General features: G+C 42.2%; 1 pseudogene; it reads left to right on the top strand.

The window, feature by feature from the left end:
* LOC135525215 (filamin-C-like) overlaps positions 1-22,351 on the top strand; it is a 69,794-nt pseudogene that overhangs the window by 10,415 nt on the left and 37,028 nt on the right.

Here is a 22,351-nt window from a genome sequence, read left to right on the forward strand (position 1 = left end):
ACCCTCTCTAGTTTGTCTACTCTTAATCAAAGTATGAGACTATTGTTTGGTTTATTTAGTCTCTGAGTTTGGTTAGTTTTGAAGAGGTACGAAGAGTGATGACTGATCTAAGAATACACTGGTTAAGTTTGTTGGCATGATTACCAGCCTCTTTACTGTCCTACTACTTAGTGCATCTTCCTGGATTTATCTCACACTAAGATAACTTATTTTCCAAAGTACTTTCAAAGCAATTGAAATGCAAGTGCTGTTGACTTAGGGAAGGATTCCATATCAACATACTCTATGTCCTCAGCTGTTGAGCCAACCATGCCCCATTGTCTGTATGTGGAATTCCAGGGATACTCAGTCACTCTTGTGTTGGAGAGGAGTGTCTGGGGTGGGGTGAGAGAGTGGAAGTCAGGAAAGACTTGATAGATGTGATAGTAACTCGCTCTGAATAAGAGCGTCTGCTAAATGACTAAAATGTAGATGTAATATCACAAGGCCATTTTGATTATCTAAAGACTCAGATAGAATCAGATACCAAACAGTCCATTTGGCCTGAGAAAAAGCCATTGCTTCTTTCCATGATGAATGGGAACTAAAATCTGATTCTAGATCTGTGTTTCTCTCCCCTCCAGACTCCAAGGCCATCGTGGATGGGAACCTGAAGTTGATCCTGGGTCTGATCTGGACTCTGATCTTGCACTACTCCATCTCCATGCCCATGTGGGAGGACGAGGATGATGAGGAGGCCAAGGAACTGACCCCCAAGCAGAAGCTGCTTGGCTGGATCCGGAACAAGGTGCCTGAGCTGCCTATCAACAACTTCCACCGTGATTGGAGGGATGGCAAGGCCCTAGGAGCCCTGGTAGACAACTGTGCCCCTGGTTAGTACATGTGGATTTCATGTTGCCCCTTATATGTTCCCAGGATACACCTCACTGACAGACACAGCACTCCTCCCATGGGAAATTTAGTTCCTGGTAGGATAACATATATTCATCAGAACCCAATTACATACAAAACATCACAAACATCAAGATGTCAATTTCTGGTCGAGGCAGAAATCCTAACATCTCGCAATGTTGAAGATAACAATTTCAATTTGAGGCAGAAATGTATAAAACATCTTGGTATGGTCAATATACACATTTTTGGTAGACAGAAAATCTTTTTTTTAAATTATTAATTTTATACCTTTTTCATGGTATCCAATTGATAGTCATAGTCTTGTCTCATCGCTGCAACTCCTGTACGGACTCGGAGAGGCAAAGGTCGAGAGCCATGTATACTCGGGGACACAACCCAACCAAGCAGCACTGCTTCTTGACACAATGCCTGCTTAACCTGGAAGCCAGCCACATCAATGTGTTGGAGGAAACACTGTACACCTGGCGACCGTGTCAGCGTGCATGCGCCCGGCCCGCCACAGGAGTTGTGATGTGACAAGGATCTCCCTGCCGGCCAAACCCTCACCTAACCCAGACAGCGCTGGGCCAATTGTGCACCGCCCCATGGGTCTTCCAGTCACAGCCAGATGCGACCGACCCTGGACTCGAACCAGGATCTCAAGTGTCACAGTTAGCAACTTCAATGCAGTCCCTTAGACCACTGCGCCACTCGGGAGGCCTGAGAGACAGAAATTCTATGTAACATCTCGGGATGCTCAAGATACCGATTTCCCTAACTGTGCCCCTGGTAAGAACTGACTCGGGAACAGTTTAGTGCTAGTTAATGTGACTAAAGGACAATGGTAGTTTCCTGGTACGAACTGAATTGGGAACAGTTTGGTGCTATTAATGTGACAAATGGAGAATGGTAGATCCCTGGTAAGTGCTGTGCCAGGTCATTTCGTCTTCCATCAGACACATGTGTGGGAAGTTACTGTGGTGAGATGTCAGTGTCATACACAACACCCCCAAATTTGGGCACGATTCCTCTTCATCTGTCAAGGAAGATGTGCTTATATGCTTGGCATGGTGTTAAAAAGCAGGCCGTTCTGTGCTAGGGATTGATGGCACGAGGATAAGCATTGGAGGAGGAGTGGAGATTCACAGAGATGACTCGTTGACTTGAAATGCCTCCAATTTGACCAGAAGTTACTGCACAATCTGACCCTCTGACATAAAGCTTTAAATGTCTCATTTTGAGTTATAGAACAGAGAGAGGAGTCTAGAACACTGTGGTTGAATGTTTACATGACTCAGAAAGCCTGACGTGAAACAGCGACTTTCAAACACCTAACTAGCTACAGCTGAGACCATACAAGGCCCAGGTTCCTTACTGAATATGTGATATCATTTAGGAAGTTGACAAATCCTGCCCTGCTCAAATCCTTAGAGTTAGTTTGTAATGTACACTACTGTTCAACAATTTGGGGTCACTTAAAAATGTCTTGTTCTCCATGAAAACATACATGAAATTAGTTGCAAAATGAAGAGGAAATATAGTCAAGACATTGACAAGGTTATAAATAATGATTTTAAATTGAAATAATAATTGTCGTTCAAACTTTGCTTTTGTCAAAGAATCCTCAATTTGCAGCAATTGCAGCCTTGCAGAGACCTTTGGCATTCTAGGTTGTCAATTTGTTGAGTTATCTGAACAGATTTCACCCCATGCTTCCTGAAGCAACTCCCACAAGTAGGATTGGCTTGATGGGCACTTCTTACGTACGATACGGTCAAGCTGTTCCCACAACAGCTCAATAGGGTTGAGATCCGGTGACTGTGCTGGCCACTCCATTATAGACAGAACACCAGCTGACTGCTTTTTCCCTAAATAGTCATTGCATAGTTTGGAGCTGTGCTTTGGGTCGTTGTCCTGTTGTTGGAGGTAATTGGCTCCAATTAAGCGCTGTCCACAGGGTATGGCATGGCATTGCAAAATGGAGTGATAGCCTTCCTTCTTCAAGATCCCTTTTACCCTGTACAAATCCCCCACTTTACCACCACCAAAGCACTCCCAGACCATCACATTGCCTCCACCATGCTTGACAGATGGCGTCAAGTACTCCTCTAGCATCTTAAAAAATGTTCTGCGTCTCGCGAATTTGCTTTGTGATCCGAACACCTCAAATTAATATTTGTCTGTCCATAACACTTTTTTCCAATCTTCCTCTGTCCTGTGTCTGTTTTATTTTACCCATCTTAATCTTTTCTTTTTATTGGCCAGTCTGAGATATGGCTTTTTCTTTGCATCTCTGCCAAGAAGGCCAAGTTCCCAGAATCGCCTCTTTAATTTGGATGTTGAGACTGGTGTTTTGCGGGTAGTATTCAATGAAGCCAGATGAGGACATGTGAGGCTAGACACTAGACACTCTAATGTACTTGTCCTCTTGCTCAGTTGTGCACCGGGGCCTCCCAGTCCTCTTTCTATTCTGGTTAGAGCCAGTTTGCGCTGTTCTGTGAAGGGAGTAATACACAGTGTTGTACTCGATCTTCAGTTTCTTGGCAATTTCTCACATGGAATAGCCTTCATTTCTCAGAACAAGAATAGACTGACGAGTTTCAGAACAAAGTTCTTTGTTTCTGGCCATTTTGAGCCTGTAATCAAACCCGCAAATGCTGACGCTCCAGATACTCAACTAGTCTAAGAAGGACAGTTTTATTGCTTATTTAATCAAAACAACAGTTTTCAGCTATGCTAACATCATTGCATAATGATAAATTATTCTTTTAAAATTATAAACTTGGATTAACTAACACAATGTACCATTGGAACACAGGAGTGCCTCTGTACGCCTATGTAGATATTCCATAAAAAATCTGCCGTTTCCAGCTACAATAGTAATTTACAACATTAACCATGTCTATACTGTATTTCTCATCAATTTGATGTTATTTTAATGTACAAAAAATGTGCTTTTCTTTCAAAAACAAGGACATTTCTAAGTGACCCCAAACATTTGAACGGTAGTGTATTTATTCTTAACAGACAGTTTTGTTACAGATAGAGATTAGGTAGAACAAGAGTCGTCCCCACCTTTGTTTGAGAAAGTATTTCTCGTATATCCCTGCCAATATTCCAGCGCCAGATCAATGTAATGTAAACGTTTAAACGTCACGATAATGTTACAGGAACACAGCAGCACTGCGGTGTCAGTAATAATGACATACTAGACTTGTTGAGCTCTGGGTTCTTTGAGTCAGTGAACTCACTGCATTGATAACAGATAATTAAGCATTAGCAGCACAAGGCACATCATTTATGGCCTCACGAGTGGCACAGTGGTTTACGGCACTGCATCGCAGTGCTAGAGGCGTTACTACAGACCCGGGTTTGGTCCCTGGTTGTATCACAACTGGCCGTGATCGGGAGTCCAATAGGGCGGCGCACAATTGGCCAGCGTTGTCCCTGTTAGGTGAGGGTTTGGCCGGGGTAGGCCGTCATTGTACATAAGAATTTGTTCTTAATTAACTGACTTGCCTAGTTAAATAAAGGTACTTTAAAAATATAAAAAAATAAGCACATAGAAATAGAATTACATTGCGGTCCACACATCATAGACCCATTGACTTGAATGGGAATGCTAATTCCAATAATTCTATTTCTAGTGTTTAGCCTGTTTGCTTTAGCCCTCAGTGTCCGACAGGGAAAGTGAAAGGAAGTCTGTTGCTTTAGTTGAGGATGCCATCTTAACCCTGAGAGGATGCCATCTTAATCCACTTAGTCACTCCCTCCTTCCTCCCTCTCTACCTCTCTCCCATTGTTTCCCTCTCTCTTTCCCTGTAGGTCTGTGCCCTGACTGGCAGGTCTGGGACACTAACCAGCCTGTGGAGAATGCCAGAGAGGCTATGCAGCAGGCTGACGACTGGCTGGGTGTTCCCCAGGTAAGACACACTACTCTGGGGACTACTGGAGCCCCTTGAGGCTTGTCAAATTTGCAGTTTAACATGTTCAAATCACATGTTCAAATCCAAGTTCACATGTGAAAGTAAATCACATGTTCAAATCTAATTTGCAATTTCACATGTAAGAAAATTCCACGTGTGAAAATCTCACTTTCACATGTGTAATTGCAAGTTCAAATGTAGTGATGAAATAGCGTTATTCTCCTCACGTGAAAAGGTGGTGTTAACATGTTGCAGTAGCAATGTTACAGTATGTAATGCCATTCTGGAAGAAGGTAACTTAGCCTCCACGAGTATAATAATTAAGGTGCTTTAAAAATAATAATTTCTTATTTCTGAGCCATCCATTCGGAGTGTTACTCAATATTCTTGTAATGCTTAAATTACAGCTCAATTTGAGCAAATTATGAATTTTATGACTGACGTGCCCAAAGTAAACTGCCTGTTGTTCAGACCCTGAAGCTAGGAAATGCATATAATTGGTACCATTGGAAAGAAGACACTTTGAGGTTTGTAGACATTTTTAAATAATGTAGGAGACTATAACACAATAGATATGGTAGGAGAAAATCCAAAGAAAAACCAGAGAGCCCATGCTTTTACAATGGAAAGTACAGAGGAAAAATTAGTAAATTAGTAAATCTCCCAGTATGCAATTCCTATGTCGTCCACTGGGTGGCAACACTCAATGCTCAAGGTTTCTTCCAAAATGAGTAAGAATAATGAGTTTTACGACAGGGACATGGTCTTGGAAATACGTGTATGCGTGCCCGAAGAAGAGGAGACACATTGAACATACCTCTTTTCCTCTTTTACATTTTAGGGTTTCTGAGGAGTCAATAGAAAAGTATTTTGACTTGTTCTAACAAAGTTTATCGGTAAATGTTTGGATTAATTTCCCTGCATGTTGAACGAGTGGATTAATCAAATCGATGGCGCCAACTGAACAGACTTTTTGGGATATAAAGAAGGATTTTATCTAACAAAATGACACTATATGTTATAGCTGGGACCCTTTGGTTGACAAATCAGAGGAAGATTTTGAAAAAGGAAGTGAATATTTAATCGCTATTTGTGAATTTATGAAGCCTTTGTCGGTCAGTAAAATATTTTGATGTGGGGCTCCGTCCTCAAACAATCACATGGCATGCTTTCGATGTAATGGCTACTGTAAATCGGACAGTGCAGTTAGATTAACATGAATTTAACCTTTCAACCGATATAAGACACTTGTATGTACCTAAATGTTTAAAATCCATAATTTTTCTGATTATTTATTTGAATTGCACGCCCTCCAGTTTCATCGGAAGTTGTCCCGCTATAGCGGGGCCCCTAGCCTTAAGAAGTTTTAAAACTCGTTTTTCAAAAACTCCACAAATTTCTTGTTAATAAACTATAGTTTTGGAAAGCCAGTTAGGACATCTACTTTGTGCATGATACAAGGATTTTTTTACAACAATTGTTAACAGACAGATTATTTCACTTATAATTCACTGTATCACAATTCCAGTGGGTCAGAAGTTTACATACACTAAGTTGACTCTGCCTTTAAACAGCTTGGCCAATTCCAGAAAATGGTGTTATGGCTATAGAAGCTTCTGATAAGCTAATTGACATAATTTGAGTAAATTTGAGGTGTACCTGTGGATGTATTTCAACACCTACCTTTAAACTCAGTGCCTCTTTGCTTGGCATCATGGGAAAATCAAAAGAAATCAGCAAAGACACCAGAATTTTTTTTGTAGACCTCCACAAGTCTGGTTCATTCTTGACTGATGTCTTGAGATGATACTTCAATATATCCACATAATTCTCCTGCCTCATGATGCCATCAATTTTGTGAAGTGCACCACACCCTCCTGCAGCAAAGCACCCCCACAACGTGATGCTGCCACCCCAGTGCTTCACGGTTGGGATGGTGTTCTTCAGGTTGCAAGCCTCCCCCTTTTAATTTGTTTGAGTGTTGAGTAGGTGCATGAGTAGGTGCATGATTATAGCATATCATAGATTTATATGCTGAGATATAGATTTGCTAAATTCAATTCCAATACTGACACTGTCAGATGTACAATTTGAGTGCTTGTTTATCTAGTTGTTCACTTGTTTATCTGATACAACACGTGCATAAGTCTCAGTGAAGCATAGCCATTCATGACAAGGCATCACCCAAGGGTGGGATTCAAGCTGAGATGGCTTAGGGTGGATATTGAGCTGGCCTAGGGTGTATCTTCTTGTGACTAGGGGGCAGTATTTTCATTTTTGGAAAAATAACGTTCCCAAAGTAAACAGGATATTTGGACAGGACAAGATGCTAGAATATGCATATAATTGACAGCTTAGGATAGAAAAAAACTCTAAAGTTTCCAAAACTGTAAAAATATTGTCTGTGAGTATAACAGAACTGATATTGCAGGCGAAAGCCTAAGGAAAATCCAATCCGGAAGTGACTCATGTTTTGAAAGCTCTGCGTTCCGATGCGTGCCTATTGGGCAATGAATGGGCTATCAACCAGATTACTTTTTCTACGTATTTTTCTACGTATTCCCCAAAGTGTTTACAACATTGTGATGTAGTTTTACGCCTTTATGTTGAAGAATAAGCGTAAGCGGCTACATTGTGTAAGTGGTCACCTGATGGCTCTTGCGTAAAATAGCCATTTTTCCAATCGGTCCTACTGAAAAACCAATTGTCCTGGTGGATATATTATCGAATAGACATTTGAAAAACACCTTGAGGATTGGTTATAAACAACGTTTGCAATGTTTCTGTCGATATTATGGAGCTAATTTGGAATATTTTTCGGCGTTGTCGTGACCGCAATTTCCGGTCGATTTCTCAGCCAAACATGAAGAACAAACGAAGCTATTTCGCCTACAAAAATAATATTTTGGGAAAAAAGGAATATTTGCTATCTAACTGGGAGTCTCGTGAGTGAAAATGTCTGAAGCTCATCAAAGGTAAACAATTTCATTTGATTGCTTTTCTGATTTTCGTGACCGAGTTACCTGCTGCTAGCTTGACATAATGCTATGCTAGGCTATCGATAAACTTACACAAATGCTTGTCTTGCTTTGGCTGTAAAGCATATTTTGAAAATCTGAGATGACAGTGTGATTAACAAAAGGCTAAGCTGTGTTTCAATATATTTCACTTGTGATTTCATGAATAGGAATATTTTCTAGTAATATTTATGTGCGTTGCGTTATGCTATTAGGGTCAGTTGAGGATTACACTCCCGGACCCGGGATGGTGAGTCACTAAATATTGAGCTGGTGTAACGGATGTGAAATGCTTGCTTAGTTAGCGGTGGTGTGCGCTAAATAGTGTTTCAATCGGTGACGTCACTTGCTCTGAGACCTTGAAGTAGTGGTTCCACTTGCTCTGTAAGGGCCGCGGCGTTTGTGGAGCGATGGGTAACCATGCTTCGTGGGTGACTGTTGTTGATGTGTGCAGAGGGTCCCTGGTTCGCACCCGGGTATGGGTGAGGGGATGGTCTAAAGTTATACTGTTACATTGATGCTGTTGACGCGGATCACACTTAGGTAGTGGTGCTGCGCGCTAAATAGCGTTTCAATTGGTGACGTCACTTGCTCTGAGACCTTGAAGTAGTGGTTCCCCTTGCTCTGCAAGGGCTGTGGCTTTTGTGGAGCGATGGGTAACCATGCTTTGTGGGTGACTGTTGTTGATGTGTGCAAAGTGTCCCTGGTTCGCGGCCGGGTATGGGCGAGGGGACGGTCTAAAGTTATACTGTAACACTGGCCTAGGTTATACTGTATATTGAGCTGGCCTAGCGTGTGTATTGTAGTGAGAGATAAGGCCAAAGGTATGTTGTCTTGGATACCCAGGTCCCAAGGACTAGGGGGCTGAATTCTCCCCGGGCTGAGGGCTGTCTTGTGAGCTGTAGATGAGGTGGGGGAGAGGGCTTGGCTCTGGGCTAAATCATGGCTTACTGAGGCCGCAGTGCTTAACCCTGCTGTACTGGGGTCAAGATATTTACACCACACTGTGATATGGCCAAAAACAGGGAGGGAGGGGGAAAGAGAGTGGAGGAGGAGGGAGTCAATGAAATAGAATATAAATAGAATCTATGCAATGTGGAAATGTGCATTCACATTGGTGTATTTTATGCCTGTCTGTTATGTCTATGTCCTTAAATAAAGTTATACCTTTTGCCAAGTAGACAGGCCTACGAAGTCATTTAGTCCTGTATCGATTTCTTAAAAACTATTTACAGTAAAGACCAGACAACAATCCTCTTTAAGGGTAAATACAGATGTGCTTTGACCTATGCTTCCCATGGGGCAAAAGTGTTTAAGTCAAGTAAGACATTTGTGGCTATGTTGACCCCTAACCCAATGTTTGCCAACCATTTATTTTTATGTGGCACACCTAAAATGTTCCTATTAATTAATTTAGTGGTAATGACCTCCTTCTTGGCAGATCCATACTGCAAATCCTCTATTTTCAGTGTCAAATATTTTTTACAGATTAAATAGGGTTTATTTGAACTATTGTCATAGTTCATTTGTGTGTACCTCTTTAAGTGTCCCGTGAATCCCCACTAGGAAGATATTTGTTTAGCTCTGGTAAAAAATTAATTTAGTTTTGAACGTTTTGGGCTACAGACGAGCGGTTTTGTGCATTGGGGTGCAATCACGGACACTCAGCTAAGCCTAATCAGCCTAATCAGACCTGCCTGTGCTAATGCTTCTCACAGGCTAAGTAAAATGACAACCTTTGCTCATGATGCGCTCCCCTCAAATGATAATGAAACAACAATGCACCAGACTTGAAACAGTGATACAGAAGTAACCATGTACCATTCAATGTAGTGGCACTGTTGCTACCAAGTCAAAATTCCATATGCATTCCACATGTCACGTGGTGTGTGTTCCAAAAAAATTTACAAGATCAGGAAGACTTTTGTGGCACACCTGAGTTCCTCAAGGCACCGGTTAAAAATCACTTCCTAACCCATGACTTTCTGCTTGTTGACTAGGTAAGTAATTTTTCACACTCTCCTTGTGGCCTAGGTGATCAACCCTGAGGAGATTGTAGATCCGGAAGTGGATGAACAGTCCATGATGACATACCTGTCCCAGTTCCCCAAGTCTAAACTGAGGCCTGGCGCTCCCCTCAAACCTAAAGGGGATCAGCTGTACCCCAAAAAAGCTGAGTCTTACGGACCAGGTGGGTACCACTGGGATTGGGACCATACTTTACCACAGTGGTGAGTTGAATCTATCACTGATTTAGTAGATAAAGAAAGTTTTACTTGCAATAATTGTGAGGTTGTTTTACCTACTGTAGTTGAATGCACTTGGGGATAAAGCATCTGCCCAATGACTAAAGTAATGTAAGTGAATCAGGATCTCTGATAAGCATAATTTATTGTTTCATATACTGCCCATAGACCCAAACACATCTAACTGTCAGGACTTCCGCCGAAGTCAGTTCCTCTCCTTGTTTGGGCTGCATTCGGCGGTTGACGTCACCGGTCTTCTAGCCAATGCCGATCCACCTGTCATTTTCCATTTGTTTTGTCTTGTTTTGCCACACAGCTGGTTTACATTCCCTCATTACTTTTCGTGTATATAACCCTCTGTTCCCCCCATGTCTGTGTGTGAAATTGTTTGTTGTCAAGTGTTTGTGCACTATGACTTGTATGCAACGGGTTATTTAGTACCCATATTTTGTTGTTCTGGGTGCCGTTGGTTTTGCTTATTAAACTGCTCCGGTTTTTACCCAGTTCTGCTCTCCTGCGCCTGACTTCCCTGCAGCCAGTCACGCACTTCTTACACCAACTCTCTATTTTACACATATTTTTCTAACTATAAATTCTGCTGGAAGTTCATGGACATTGTACAATGAAGTAATCTTCCTCTCTCTCCCATAGGTATTGAGGCAAATGGTAATGTGGTTCTGAAGCCAGCAGTGTTCACGGTGGAAACTCTAAAGGCAGGTCAGGCTGAGGTGCTGGTGTATGTCATTGATCCTGAGGGACACACTGAGGAGGCTAAGGTGGTCTTCAACAATGACAAGAACAGGACCCACACTGTCATTTACATCCCCAAGGTTGAGGGCGCCCACAAGGTAACTGATCACTACCATCAATATCCCATATAGACTTATTTTACTTAACTTTACATTCTTACTTGATTTGACTTTACTATACACACATCTCATCATCACAATGTACTACTAGCCCATTGAAACTCTTTAAAGGAAAACTTAAAGGCCCAATACAGTCAAAAGTCATTTTCCCCTGTTTTGTATCATATTGTACAACAGCTGATGAAACTAACACTGTAAAAGTGTGAAAATATGTGATCAGTGTTATTTCCTGAAAGCTGCTGGTTGAAAATACCATCTACACAGGACCTTCTAATCACCAGGTTTGCATGGGCGGGAGTTTCAGCTTTCCATGGTGACATCACCATGCAGTAAATTGGTTAATAAACCAATAACAAAGTTCCAAACCTCTGCCAAACCTCAGCTAATTTTCACACCACTCCCACATTTTGCCAATGTAACTCTATTACAGTAAGCTATTTAATTGTTACCCAGAAATTATTTGAAATATATACTTTTTTTTAAAGTCTGCATTGGGCCTTCAAAGGAACATTTTACTGGTTCTTTTCTCAGGTGAAAGTGCTATTTGCTGGGCAGGATGTTGATAAGAGCCCCTACACAGTGAACATGGCCAAGGCCATAGGTGATCCCAACAAGGTCCAGGCCAGAGGACCAGGGCTGGAAGCTACCAGCAACATGGCCAACAAACCCACCTACTTTGACATCTACACTGCAGGTAAGGAGTGGGGACACACCAGACAAGGAACACATTAGTAGCAGTGATCAGATGAGTTCCTTGCAAAACTGCTAAAACTAGAGAAGGAATTTACTGTGAGGGCCCTAAACAATGTCCCACGTTTCCTTGTTTTGATCACAGGGTTGGTTAACAGTGTTTTGATTGATCTCTTCCTGTTATCCTGTCTAGGTGCTGGTAATGGTGATGTGAGCGTTGACATCATGGACCCTGAGGGGAAGAAAGACACGGTGAAACTGATCTTGGAAAACAAGGGGGACAGTGTTTTCCGTTGCACCTACCGGCCCATGTTGGAAGGCCCCCACACCATCCATATCCTGTTTGCAGGTCAGGAGATCCTTAAGAGCCCCTTCAAGCTTCAAATCACAGAGGGTAAGTTATCACTGAGCCAACTGTCCACTAACAGTTACCAACTGTCACTACACAAATCACTGTTGTTGGCACTACTGTTGCATTGTGTCATTCTGATGTTGATCTATCACTCTCTAGTTCCACAGTTATTTCAATCACTCGCCGCAGCCAACATGTCACCACAATGACCAGTCAGTGTTATGTTGAAGTTAAACCAACTTCCTGTCTGTGATGTTTCGCTCCTCCCTCTATCGTGGGTCCTCTTCCAGTTCAGATAAATCCCCAGTGGGGAGAAGGACCCAGAGGGCAAGAAGGGTGGTGTCCCTACCCTCAGAGGCAAAAAGTGCAGACCAAGTTAGTATGGGTTGTCTAGGTGGAGGCCTGCGCCCATTGGTATGCTAGCCGGGCCCCACTATACCTATGTCCTGTGCCCTATGCCATTTTCCCGATGCCCTGTATGCTTCCTGTGGCAATGCCATGCCCTCTGAGGGCCAAGAAAGAGTGCCTTGCTTGGACAGTTGCTGCCTTGCCTGTGGCAGCTTGGTGTTGGAGACAAATATCTCATACATTTCTATTATGCAGCCAAGTGAATGTTCTTGACTAGTAGGAAACTTTCCAGGAAAGTGATTTTAGTCTAAGTGAGTCAGTGCTTCCCAGATTGCATTATGAAATGTTGCATTTTAAATGTTTTGGCTTGTTGTGTTTCCTTGATTTGGGTTAGTATTCATAGGTGTTATTGCTTCAAACTTTTAAGTGTAACCAAGCCTGCAATCAATGTTTCTATTAGACTGACAAATTGTTAAGTCAGTTGTTGCCTGGAAGCTCAATTAGTTTCTTCATGCTGCAAGCAATACATCGTTGTATTGATATACAGTACTTGTCAAGTTTGGATACACCTACTCATTCAAGGGTTTTTCTTTATTTGTACTATTTTCTACATTGTAGAATAATAGTGGAGACATCAACACTCTGAAATAACACATATGGAATCATATAGTAACCCAAAAAGTGTTAAACAAATCTAAATATATTTCATATTTTTTTATTCTTCAAAGTAGCCACCCTTTTCCTTGATGACAGCTTTGCACACTCTTGGCATTCTCTCTTGTGATATTCCAATTGTGTCAAAGTTTGAAACTAGCATCATATGGAATTGATTGAATGATTATGTTCATTGACCTTAATAATGAAATTCATTATAGCCTCTTGCCTGCATCATGTTTGCATACGACATTGTTTCGTATGTGAATGTTCCTGCCAGGTTAGTCTGTCAATCTGTCAGTCTGTGTACCACTCTCCTTAATAAATCCTCAACTGACTCCCCATCCCGCATGCGGGAGCGTAATCATCGCCTGAATCTAATTAGCATAACGCAACGCACATAAATATCCCTAGAAAGTATTCATGTTCATGAAAATCACAAATGAAATATATTGAGACACAGCTTAGCCTTTTGTTAATCACCCTGTCATCTCAGATTTTAAAAATATGCTTTACAGCCAAAGCTAGACAAGCATTTGTGTAAGTTTATCAATAGCCTAGCATAGCAGGTAACTTGGTCACGGAAATCAGAAAAGCAATCAAATTAAATTGTTTACCTTTGATGAGCTTAGGATGTTTTCACTCACGAGACTTCCAGTTAGCTAGCCAATGTTCCTTTTTTCAAAAAATATTATTTTTCGTAGGCGAAATAGCTCCGTTTGTTCTTCATGTTTGGCTGAGAAATCGCCCGGAAATTGCAGTCACGAAAACAGCAAAAAATATTCCAAATTAGCTCCATAATATCGACAGAAACATGGCAAACATTGTTTATAATCAATCCTCAAGGTGTTTTTCAAATATCTATTTGATAATATATCCGTCGGGACAATTCGTTTTTCAGTAGGACCGATTGGAGTAATAGCTACCTCTGTATTTTACTCGAGAGTCACCCTGGGAGCCATCAGGTGACCACTTACGCAATGTCGCCGCCTACGGCTATTCTTCAACATAAATGCGTAAAACTATGTCACAATGCTGTAGACACCTTGGGGAATACGTAGAAAGTGTACGCTGGTTGATAGCACATTCACAGCTCAATAGGGACTCATTTGAACGCAGCGCTTTCAAAACATGAGGCACTTTCGGATTGGATTTTTCTCAGGCTTTCGCCTGCAACATCAGTTCTGTTATACTCACAGAAAATATCTTTACAGTTTGGGAAATGTTAGAGTGTTTTCTATCCAAGGCTGTCAATGCATATTCTAGCATCTTGTCCTGACAAAATATCCTGTTTAAAACGAAAATGAAAATACTGCCCCTAGAGTCGCAACAGGTTCCACCCCTTTCCTTCTCTCCAGCCATCAATGCCGACACGTGTCGTGCCACGGGCAGAGGCCTTCAGCCAAAAGGGGTGCGGGTCAAGGAGGTGGCAGACTTCAAGGTCTTCACCAAGGGAGCTGGCAACGGAGAGCTCAAGGTCTCAGTGACTGGACCATGTGGAGATGAGGAGCCAGTGAAAGTAAAAGATATTGGTGATGGTGTCTATGAATGTGAATATCTTCCTAACCAGACTGGTAAATACACCGTCAACATCACCTGGGGAGGACAGCCCATCCCACACAGGTAATGACTTTCAATAAGCTGTTTTAAATGCTTAGAAATGTGTAGAAATGCTTAATTAATTATAATGCTTTTTTAATGTTCTATTTGTGCTTGTTAATTATTAAATCCTAATTAATAATAGCATAGAAAGTATTTATAAAGTTATCATAATGTGTTTACTACACTTCCCAATGTCCAGCACCTACATAGTCTACTGCAACAGTCTCCTTTTCTTTACCTATTTCTGTGTGTCTCTTTCAGCCCCTTCGATGTGGAGGTGAGTGAGGTGGCAGGCCCTCAGAAGGTGAGAGCCTGGGGTCCTGGTCTGTTGACCGGCCGGGTGGGCAAGTCGGCTGACTTCATAGTGGAGGCCATCGGCACGGAAGTGGGAACTCTGGGTAAGCCAAGACATGAGGGGCATTATGGGTAAAGTAGTTGAACAAGTAGAGTAATGGATTAGATGACAGTAACAAAATCAAACTTCTTTAGTGGAATTTATCTTTACATTTTCTAAGAAAAGGCACATTACTTCTTCTTTATAGTCACAATTTCAGTTGGTATTCTAGCAGGTGTGCAGAGGAAAATGACCTATATGCTTCTTGACTAAAGTAAAACGTTCTCTCTCCAGGCTTCTCTATCGAGGGTCCATCCCAGGCTAAGATAGAGTGTGATGATAAAGGTGACGGCTCCTGCGATGTCCGCTATTGGCCCACTAAGCCAGATTACTATGCTGTCCATGTCATATGTGATGACGAAGACATCAAGGGCAGCCCCTTCATGGCCGACATCCTCTCTGAAACCAATGACTGCTTCCCTGATAAGGTTAGCTCCTCCCACTACACCAGCCTAGCTCCACCCTTACGGGAGTAGTTTTTATGACACACAAAAACACACTGATGTACAAACAACACACACATGTAGTTGTACCTCTATGCAACTCACATTAATGTTTACCTCTCTGTTGCAGGTGAAAGCTTTCGGTCCAGGCCTGGAGCCCATAGGGGTCATCGTAAACAAACCTGCAGAGTTCACCATCGATGCCCGCAGGGCTGGCAAAGGCCATCTGAAGATCTACGCCAAGGATACAGAGAGCGTCACCATCGACATTAAGATAACTGATAAGGGAGACGGGACCTTCTTGTGTGTGTACGTTCCCATCAAGCCCATCAAACACACCATCATCATCACCTGGGGAGATGTCAAAGTGCCCAACAGCCACTTCAGGGTGAGTAGGACCGACCCACTGGGATTTGAACCCGGGACCTCCTGTGTGTCACTAAACCGTGTTAGCCCACTGAGCTAAAGACTAGGCATTAGGTAAAGGACGGGGAGCCAATACAAGTCTTTATGTCTCATACAAGTTTACATAAGCCCAGCTAGCCTACTCTTATTTAGGGAAAATGATACTCCACTAGAAAGGGATATGAGTACTTTAGGTAGCAACAATAGTGTTGTGTGTCAAGTGTTGCCTATGTCTGAATAACACTGTGTGTTTCTGTGTGTATAGGTGATTGTTGGAGAGGGCTGCCACCCAGACAAGGTCAAGGTGTATGGTCCAGGAGTGGAGAAGACAGGACTCAAGGCAAACGAGCCCAACTTCTTCACTGTGGACTGCTTAGAGGCTGGACAAGGTATATGTGTTAATAGGAAATACTACTCAAAGTGTTCTTCGGCTTCTTCCTGTAGAAGAACCCTGTAGAGTTCTAGGTATAACATTTTCACCCTGCTGGAACCCTTTTAAAACCATTTCTTCCATTGAGAAGGCAGTTTATTTATTTTTTATGCAACTGTAAAAGATCAGAAAGTTATTGATACTGATAGGCACAGTATTATGAGATTTCTTCATATGTACCGGTAGATATACATATATATTGACCTCCCACAGGAGACATCAGTATTGGGATCAAGTGTGCTCCAGGAGTGGTGGGTCCAGCTGAGGCTGACATCAACTTTGACATTATCAAGAACGACAATGACACCTTCACTGTCAAATACACCCCCCCCGGTGCAGGGAAATACACCATCATGGTGTTGTTCGCTGAACAGGTGAGACTAAAACTACACTACCCAGGGTCCCTCAGTAGAGAGTTACTGTTACAATGGACATCAAATGTGGAGACACTATGGAGGCTCTAATCTAGAGCGCCCAGTTAATTTGTGTTTGAGCGCATTTTTTAACTCTCTAAATGGTTAAATGAGCGAGAAATAGATAGCGAGAAATAGCAACATATACTATCATCTTAAATTGACATGTTGAATTATTTTGCCATATTCAATTATTGTATATTTTGCACTAATTTCCCTAATGTGGACATTTGTTTTACTACCTTACACAATCTTGCATTTTCACCATAAAATTAAGTGGAATTCAACATCCTTTTTACCTCAGATTGGTGATGTTAGAATAAAAGTTTAGTCATCATGATAACATAAGATTGATTAAAACAGATCAATATCTTTGATCAATATCAATATCCGTTGAGTTTGTCACACGTGCTGGGACGCATCGGACTTAAAACGCAGAGTGGCCAGGAAATGGCACAGAAAATTAGTGGGTGGTCTCTCTATAAAAGTTACTGGCCACACACCAATAGAAGGTTTTGACAGTCAAACTAGCAGTTAAATAGCAACCAACCGTTGTCACTGTTGATATCCTATGCCGCGTCGTGATATGTTGAAGTTAACTAACAGAAAAAGTGGTCTGTTCCCTTTTCCGTGATGGCAGCCTCCCAAAATCAACATCCAAATTAAAATATAGATATAAGTTCTCATCTAACCAACTATGTATAGGTTATTCCAAGTTTCCATGTGCCCTTTGAATAGTGTTAGTTTAAACAGTGCAACACCCCAAACATTTGTCCCCTATTCTATAGATTTTGGCGTAATATCAATGGAAGTGATTAACAAAAAAAAGTGTTGTGTTACACTTACCCGGTTTGCGAGCCACCTGAAAACAAATGCAACACTTCAAAATGTAGCTAGCTGTCTTTTACAAATTGTCCTCTAACCAGTAATGTACACATTATTTTGAGATTCCGTGTGGTTTTTGAGCTTTATTAGTTTTAACAAGATGTGCAACCTCATCTCCTCCCTCTAGCGCCATTGAACTCAACAATGATATCGACATGAGTGATTGACAAATAGGTGTTGTGTTTCTCTTTCCATTTTGGCGACCCCCAAATCAAAATGCATCCCTCCAAAATGTAGCTGACTGTCATCTGCAGGTTGTTCTCTAACCAGCGATGTAAATAATAACTCCAGTTTCCATGTGTTTTTTTAGTTGTGTTAGTTTCAGCAATGCGTACAACCTGATTTTAAACCCTATTCGATAGGGTTTTTGGTGCATGTGCAGTTTATACAAAAACACATGTAATATGATTACTATTGTTGCACATTTACTTCATGTGTAGATACTACATTTAATATTTAGATTTTCAATACAGTATATCACAAACTGTTTCTGCGTATTGGTTATTGATTTGGACATGTTAAATCTGTGTTTTAATATTGGGATTCTTATCAAAATGTCTTCTCAACAGGAAGCAGCGACAGCATCATTTTCAACTTAAGTTTTAGGAATATAAATTGAACATTCAGCATTCATTTCCAGTGTTATTGTACCTGATCGGGTAAAAACTCCTGAATGAATCCAAAAATGTGCTATGGTTTATTTATTTTGATGATATACCAGAAATCACCTAAACAGGTTTGCCCTGCTTACTGTTACTATGTGGCTTAGCATTGGAACTATAATAATTATAACTATTCATTCTAAGGATGACCCGAATGGTACAAAAGTTGCCGTAGTTGGGATCTCGATTTGTGTTTGAATTTAAAAAAAAAATCGTACAGCTGCAAAACCATTCCATATTTATGTTACAGGAAATCCCCATTAGTCCGTTTAGAGTGAAGGTGAATCGTTCCCATGATGCTGGCAATGTGAGGGCTGAGGGTCCAGGACTCAACAAGACAGGCGTGGAGGCGGGCACTCCGACCCACTTCACCATCTTCACAAAGGGAGCAGGCAAGGCCAAGCCAAAGGTCCAGTTCAAGGCAGCAGAACTGAAGGGAGAGACTGTCAGGGACTTTGAGATCATAGACAACCATGACTACTCCTACACCGTTAAGTACACCGCTGTTCATCAGGGTCAGATGACCATCTCCGTCACCCATGGAGGGGACGCCATTCCCAAGAGCCCCTTCAATATTACTGTGGCTCCTCCTGTAGATCTGGGAAAGGTCAAGGTTACAGGACTGGACACCAGTAAGTTCTCAACATTTTACACAGTAACTTTGCAACGTAAAGCCAACAATGTAATTAATGTTAAAACTGGGTCTTGTTATCTTATTCATTTTCTTCTCCTTGGGATCATGTACATCTGACATTGCCCTAGATTATAGCTATATACCATAGCTAATTGTTATTTGCAATGGTGTTGTCAATAGTTTCAATGAGTAGCTGTTAAATGTGATGAATTTAAGATTTAAGCATGTTTGTTCTTGTTATTTTACAGAGGTGGACGTTGGCAAGGATCAAGAGTTCTACATCAACACCCAGGGAGCCGGAGGACAGGGTGAGGTGGCTGTCAAGATGACCTCACCCTCTGGCCGACCAATCCCTTACAAGCTGGATTCGGACACAGCCAATGGAGCCCACTCGGTGAAGTACATCCCCCCAGAGGAGGGGCCTTACAAGGTGGACGCCAGCTATGATTGCAACCCCGTCCCTGGATCCCCCTTCGCTGTGGAGGGAGTGATGCCTGCTGACCCATCAAAGGTGACTACAACATTTGACCCTATGAGTCTCAGTGGGATTTATTTTAATGCGAGGCTCATGAAAAGACAGTAACTGCCCGCTGACTGATACTCCAAAATGTAAAATGTAATCTGTACTGAAGCTTAGTGAAGCATTATGGATGTTTTTTGTCCTAATGTTTACACTACTGGCATCGACTTCTTATTTCTTCTTCATGACATTATGAGTCTCTCTAACATCTATTAACTTTATCCTTCAGGTGCGCGCATACGGCCCAGGCCTGAAGGGAGGCATTGTGGGTAAACCAGCCCCCTTTGCCATTGACACCAATGGAGCGGGCCCCGGCGGGCTGGGCCTGACTGTGGAAGGGTCGTGCAAGGCTAAGATCGAGTGCCAGGACAATGGACACAGTCCCTGCTCGGTGTCTTACATGCCTCCCGAGGCTGGAGAACATGCCGTCAATATCTTTTTTGGAAAGCAGCACATCCCTGGGTCTCCTTTCAAGGCAGCTGTTAAGCCATGCCTGGACCCCAGCCAGGTGAGATGATACTTTATTTAATATACTTTATGCCTTCGATATGCCAAGTTATTGATTTATTGACATGCCTATTGGTTGTGTATTCAGGCTGATTATATAGTTTATATATTTTCCATGTTTTTTAGGAATGTATGACATCAAATTTGAGATTGTGTGTATGTTTCTGCATCTCTAAAAATATCAACTAAACCTACAGGTAACCGCCAGTGGTCCAGGCCTAGATAAAGCCAAGGCAGGGGAACCAGCCTACTTTACAGTGGACTGCACCAGTGCCGGAGAGGCTAAGCTCACCATCGAGATAGTCTCTGAGTCCGGGGCTGAGTCTGAGGTCCACATCCAGAAGACAGCCGAGGGATCCTTCTCTGTCACCTACATCTCACCTTTCCACGGCACACACACCATCACCATTAAGTACGGGGGTCATGTGGTTCCCAACTTCCCTGCGCTCATCCAAGTGGAGCCGGCTGTTGATACCAGCGGAGTGCAGGTCTATGGACCAGGAGTGCAGCCCAGAGGTAAGGTGGAGTAGTTGTGGAGTGGTTAGGGCATATTACCCTTGCTTAGGTAGGCAAAGTAGGCAAAGGCTCCTATAGCTAAAGGCTACTTAAGCTATTTAACTATAATTTGGTAAATGCCTCAATCTAAGGCTAGTTAGCTACTATACACAGTAGTTTACGAGCAAAACTAAGCATAGCTTACTGATTAAGGCCATATAGCGAAGGCTATTATAGCATACTGGCAAAAAGCTACTATAGCTTAAGTATACTTTAGCTTACTGGAAAAGGTTACTAACACTACTGTAGCTAACAATTACATGCTAACAATTACAGTAGCTTGTGATCCTTCCTTGCGATCATCTATGTCTGTAGGTGTCATCAAGGAGGTTACCACTCACTTCATTGTGGATGCCCGGAAAATGCCCAAGACCTTTGGTGACCACTTGAAAGCATGCATCATCAACCCTTCAGGCACCAACACAGACACCTACATCACAAACAAGGGAGACGGAACCTTCAGAGTGGAATACACCGCCTATGAGGACGGTAAGAACATGTAGAAGATGAAAACTTTTCTGAAAGCTTTCTGATAGCTAAATATGTACAAATATTCTTCATCAGACAGGATAGAATTCTGTTAGTTATAGTTCTACGTTAAATGTATACATCATTTAGTCATTATTCATAAAAATCCCATAACATATATACATTACATTACATTACATTTAAGTCATTTAGCAGACGCTCTTATCCAGAGCGACCGGTTAGTAGGGCTGGTTGACGTAGTATGTACATGTAGATATGGTTAAAGTGACTGTGCATATATAATGAACAGAGAGTGGCAGTAGCGTAAAAGAGGGGTTGGCGGGTGGTGGGTGGTGGGTGGCTGGACCCAATGCAGGTGTTTGAGTGGAGGGTTCATTTAGAACTAGATAAATAGAGTAGATAGAAAGGGTATAAATACAGAATGAGGCAGAGGAGGTGATCTGAGGGGTTTAGAGATAAGAGGCAGAGAGGGGAGAGGGCTTTATAAGTAGAGTTAGTGCTGGAACAGAAGCTCAGGTATATATGCTCTGCTCTGTCCTGCTCTGAGCCTCTTCTCTCAGATACAGGAGTAATGGCTTCCGGCGCCAACAGAGATGGCCGCCTCGCTTCGCGTTCCTAGGAAACTATGCAGTTTTTTGTTTTTTTACGTGTTATTTCTTACATTAGTACCCCAGGTCATCTTAGGTTTCATCACATACAGTCGAGAAGAACTACTGAATATAAGATCAGCGTCAACTCACCATCAGTACGACCAAGAATATGACTTTCGCAAAGCGGATCCTGTGTTCCAGGACAACGGAATGGATCCCAGCCGGCGACCCAGAAAAACGACTTTGTAAAAGAGGGAAACGAGGCGGTCTTATGGTCAGACTACGTAGACGGGCACATCGTGCCCCACTTCCTAGCATTCTTCTCGCCAATGTCCAGTCTCTTGACAACAAGGTTGATGAAATCTGAGCAAGGGTAGAATTCCAGAGGGACATCAGAGACTGTAACGTTCTTTGCTTCACGGAAACATGGCTCACTGGAGAGACGCTCTCGGTGGCGGTGCAGCCAGCTGGTTTCTCCACGCATCGCGCCGACAGAAACAAACACCTTTCTGGTAAGAAGAGGGGCGGGGGCGTATGCCTTATGGCTAACGAGACGTGGTGTGATCACAGAAACATACAGGAACTCAAATCCTTCTGTTCACCTGATTTAGAATTCCTCACAATCAAATGTAGACCGCATTATCTACCAAGAGAATTCTCTTCGATTATAATCACAGCCGTATATATCCCCCCCAAGCAGACACATCGATGGCTCTGAACAAACTTTATTTTACTCTTTGCAAACTGGAATCCATACATCCTGAGGCTGCATTCATTGTAGCTGGGGATTTTAACAAGGCTAATCTGAAAACAAGACTCCCTAAAA

The sequence above is a fragment of the Oncorhynchus masou genome, chromosome 31, assembly GCF_036934945.1.
Source record: "Oncorhynchus masou masou isolate Uvic2021 chromosome 31, UVic_Omas_1.1, whole genome shotgun sequence".
In the NCBI taxonomy this organism is placed as follows: domain Eukaryota; kingdom Metazoa; phylum Chordata; class Actinopteri; order Salmoniformes; family Salmonidae; genus Oncorhynchus; species Oncorhynchus masou.